The 5051-nt window shown below is 38.4% G+C and overlaps 1 long non-coding RNA gene across 1 annotated transcript; it reads right to left on the bottom strand.

The window, feature by feature from the left end:
- Positions 1–371: 371 nt before the first annotated feature.
- Positions 372–4414, bottom strand: LOC113946152. Its single transcript, XR_003527318.1, has 2 exons — positions 3152–4414; positions 372–1346 (listed from the first exon to the last, which is right to left on the bottom strand). It is a non-coding gene; the product is annotated as an uncharacterized LOC113946152 (long non-coding RNA).
- Positions 4415–5051: the final 637 nt, after the last annotated feature.

Raw genomic sequence — 5051 nt, 5'->3', positions numbered from 1 at the left:
ACAGAGGAAACAACAGTTTAAAAAAAAAAAGTAAGAATTTCAGCCTGATTCAATTTGTGGTTTGTAATGTTGGAATGAGCAACCTGAAGAGTTCAAAATATTCAGCTGTGTAGGATGCCCCTTAGTGGTTGAATATATACACTGTTGACAGATGAAATAATTTTAAACACTAAAAAACCCCAAATAATATTTCTATTTAGTAACTGAGAACAAAGGATTTTAAATGCTAACATATGTACAGAAGAGCCCACAAAGCTATGTTTACATAAAACATCAGAAACAGTTGGAAAAATGCAAACCAATAGTAAAAGAATATTCTTGAATAAGCTATTGCACCAAGTGAGAAAAAAACCAGGGAGAAGGAGGGGAAAAAAGGTTAATCTCTATTTCTATTTTAATCAGAATGTATATTATGGGATGAGTTGACTTTGCAGAGGAATTTGATCAGATATGGAACTTCACAGTGAAACCTAACACAATATTTTTACTGATACTTTCTAGAACAGAGAGTTACTGTACAGAGTTATGAAGTTATCTGGTCTGGAGCCATGGGCCTTTCCCAGCACCATATGGCTGGTGTAGCCTGTGGCAGAAGACTACCAGCTTGTGTTACAATACACAGACATTGCTACTCAAAAGGCATCAAGAAATGTTTAAGATTCAATAAAAAAGGCTAGAGTGCACAAATTCTGTAATACACACAAATGTACGTATCTAGTTAGATAGAATAGTGAAAAGAGTCAATGGGAGATTACTTTCATTTGTTCTAACTCTTATTAGAGGAATATGTTGCCTTTAACTTCTTTTCAAAACCAGTCTTTGCATTAGAGTCAATTTGCAAAAGCTGCAATGCAGTGCAATTCTCCTGAAGCACGGCACCCCCATCAACCTGTTTTACACCTACTCCGAATGTAACTGCATTTTTATACCTTTAGGTCTCTCTCTATGTATACACTGGATAGCAAAAGAAGTCCATTGTATTTACAGACAGGTTTTGTTATTTGGAAATCTGATGATTCTGATAGCGGTTTTTTTCTTTCTTGAAGATGTCTGGAATTCTTCCATCTTTTTAACTTTGCATGTAGAAGTCACGACTGCAAAGTGTCTCATTACCTCCACACTGGTAACTGAGGCAGAAAAGCCACTCATCAGCAGTACTGACATAAGCCTGGACTTCTTGGGTCACATCCCAACACAGCTTAAGGGGTCAAGGGAAATCTCTTTGTTTGAGTTAGCTGGTGTGTGCTGTAGCTGGATATACTGATCCCAAACACTCCCAGGAGGAACGCCGCCCGTTGCAGTGCTGTGTCTGATGGGTTGATAACAATTTTTGCTGCAGCTTGAGTCTGTGGGAGAAACAGGGCAAGTTACATGCTGATTCAGCTGAGTGCAACACAAAAGAAGGTCTTTGGAACCTACAAAGCACTTCTTTCTTCTCCATGCCATTTAACAGTATGATTCTGCTTTCTGATGAAGAGTATTTGTCACAAACTATTGCGTGTTTTGGATGGCCCCCCTTTTTATCAGTTTGCAAAAGAAAGGACACATTTCTGATATGATTTTTCTTTCAATTGCAACTATTGATTTTGGTGACTTTAATGGGGTTTCACATGGCTACCGTGCTGAGAGGGAGAGATGAATCAAGTGTGGAGGCTTAGGCATAAAGAAGAAGGAACTTTCTTGTTCAGCAAAGTACAAAGATCTCTTCCTTCCCACAGATTAGCTACTAACACAGAGATGCTCCTTTGAACGTTAGATATTAATTCAGGAAAGCAAGGCTAAAAGGGATCACGAACACCGCTCATGAGCTCCAGAAGTAAGACTAGACCAAGCAGAAAAGTTTTAACACAGTCACTTTGTCAAGTACAACCAAGACACAAAGTCTTCGTTCAAGACAATCAAAGTAAAGATAAAAAAAATCAATTACCTATTATCTGAAAAACAATCAGAAAAGAAATTACGTTACTGTTGCTTGCCTAGTACATATGATACACTAACCAAGAAGCAGAAACCCAGTTGCATGGACTCTCTAGAGAGCAAAATACAAATTCCAATACACACTGGTTCTTCGAGTTAAAACATATCATGTGTCTTTCTAGTTGCCACATTTTTTTTGTACATGAAAAGAGGACTAGGCCTCAAATAATGTTTTTAATGATTTCCCTTGCAATCCATGAACAGAAAGCATGGATGACACCACCGAGAGGAGCAACAGATTCCAAGGAGCCTGATTTTCACTTCCATATTCCAGTTTTTATAGAGCTTAAAGAATCAGAGCTGAGTGCTCTGACCTTGATCAATGTATCTAGCTAGGGCTCCTTCAGCAGTAGAATAAATAAAGACAATGGAAATTCCAAACAGAATTACTATGTAGGGTGATACCAAAAGATATATAGGGAAGCATGAAAGAAATTCACTGCTAGGTCTGAAACACAGTATCTTTAGCTCAGCCTCTCAACTACTCAATCATCATCTCTCAGCTACTATAGCCTATGATTCTGGATGCAGATCACATTGTTAAGAGCTGTGCCATTTTCCAGAGACAGGATAGATGCACTGTAAATATCAAAATATGTAGTAAAATAAGGAAGATGTTCTACTTTGGTATATATATATATGCATATGTTTTAAAGCATTTTCTATGCTTGCTTTTATTTTTTTTTTCATATAATGATTGAATGTCCCCCTGTGTTCCAGAGCACATCACTGACTGAGGTTTCTTTATCACAGCCATGGAAGCTGGCTGAAGTGTTTCACTGACAGCTCATCTGAGTTGATCAGGAAGCCATTATCCTTCTTCCCATTAACGTTTTCCTACTGCTCCAAATACACAAAGCCATTGAAAGAGAAAATTATGGAGAAGCAGTTTCTGTTTTAGCACTGCAGAAGCATAAACTCCTTCCAAGTATTCTGCATTTGGTATTCCACCATGATACCAATTATCAAGATATATCATAATTCAATTGCTTTTCAGCAGAGGCTTAATTAAGCCTTCTTTGTGTTGTTATGTAAGTTAACCCACAAGAAACAAGTGTTCCCTTGGGTTGGTCATGCAATAATTTGAAATAAAATCAGGCTGGTCAAGAGAAACAGAGGTACTTTGAAGATCAATTAAAAGCAGAAAAAAACCCAAACCCACATAATTTCATACCTGCAACAACCTTATATACCCAGGTGTCATTCTCCGGAGAGGAATCATCATGATTTCTGAGTCTTCGTAGAATTCAGCCCCTTCAATTCTAGAACACACAAATCATTACTAAATCCCACGGATTTATTACAAATTGACCTCTTAATGAAGCATAAGATTAAGCCTTATATTGTTTGCTACAATGCCAAAAGCACAGTATGCAAACATCTTTTCCTCACCTGATGCTCTTCTCCCTCGAGCCCTTTACATGCTTTGGGTCCTGGGGCATATAAAGCCTAGATCAGTTACATAACCTGTCACATGGGATCTGTCTGCACCACTTAGGTGTTGGCAGAGCCATAACTGTCCTGCCTGGGGCCAGGTATGTCTTGCAATATTGAAAGACTCTCTGGGAATGCTTAAAGCTCATTAAGAGAGCCGACCTCCTTAACAAGAAAAGGACCTAAGCCTGCTTTATTCATAGCACTGGACAAACTAAAAGGAGGTCATTATAGCATTTCGTGTCATAGAGTGACGATGCAAATAGGATTGGATGGTGTAGGATTGGATGGTGTTTACATAACTTAAAGCATATATTTATACCCACAGGTTGACCTGACTGGGTAGGAACCTTAATGCAGCCATGACCCAAGTTGAAAGGATGTGCTAATATTACATGGCTATTTGGAGGCATATTTAAAAATAAATTATTTCTTTCCCAAGAGTGTTCTCTTTTACTCAGCATTATGCATGTTCTTGCTTGCTTCTCTACTGCTAAATCTTTACCACTAAAAATACCTAATCTGACACTTACTGTTATTACTGCTTTCTGTTAATGGTGATCTCTTTTCACTGGATTCAGTTCTGTTCCTGGAGTCATATAGCTCACTATGTGAGAAATGGCGGTAAAATCTAATTTACAAAATTAATTTCTCCATCTTTTAGGAGTGTCCATGGATAGATCGTGTTGAGAAAGCTCCTTTTTTTCATTATCAATACATTCAACCTTGAATATGGATAGCAAGGCAGAATTTGACTCTAGATGCAGTCCTACTTGCAAGGTAAAAATTTCAGGTGGTGTGAGTTAATATAGCACCAGTGAGCACATTGAACTCACATCAGTTTTCATCACAAGTGTTCCAGAGATCAGTGCTGATTTGCACCCCTATATTCTCTGCCATGGCAGCCTAAAGCTCTCTGAGAAATATTTCTGCTGTAAAAGAGCAGAAATATGTTTCTACTTGGAGAAGTACTCTATATTAGGTATTCCACAATGATACCACTTTTCAAGAATTCTCATAACTCATCTTCTTTTCAGCAGATGCCTAATTAATGTTATATAAAGGAACACTTCTGTTTGATTCTGAGGGTCTGGCTTACACAGCACACAGTGGCAGATCTCATTTTCCTTTTGCTGCACCATCTTTGTACCACATCAACCCTGTTGGCACCAGCAGAGTTATGTCTCATTCAAAAAAAAGTTGAGTAGAACTCATCCTGTAGTGTCAGTCTAAATCATCATCAGCGAATCATCACAGAATGGTTTGGGTTGGCAAGGAGCTTTGAAGGTCATCTAGTTCCAACTCCCCTGCCATGGGCAGGGAAAACTTCCATTAGAGTAGGTTGCTCCAAGCCCCATCCAGTGTGGCTTTGAACATTTCCACAGCTTCTCTGGGCACTAGAAGCAAGAGTCTGGGAACCTGCCAATCTGTTGGTTCCTTTGTTTCATAATATGCAACTTGCACAGTGCCCCCATTTTAAACCTTAAGTGCTGTGTTCCTTAGCTACAAGAAATACTGTATTAACAGGAAGCAATAAAATTGGGAGCCTACTGAAGTTAATAGGAAGCGTATCAATCAAAATATATTTGAGATGAAAACCAGTATCATGAAAAATTCTTCTTACTGTATGCCCCGTGCCA

Source organism: Corapipo altera, unplaced genomic scaffold, assembly GCF_003945725.1.
Source record: "Corapipo altera isolate COAL_440 unplaced genomic scaffold, ASM394572v1 46, whole genome shotgun sequence".
Lineage (NCBI taxonomy): Eukaryota > Metazoa > Chordata > Aves > Passeriformes > Pipridae > Corapipo > Corapipo altera.
This window is presented reverse-complemented; position numbering and strand designations above follow the sequence as displayed.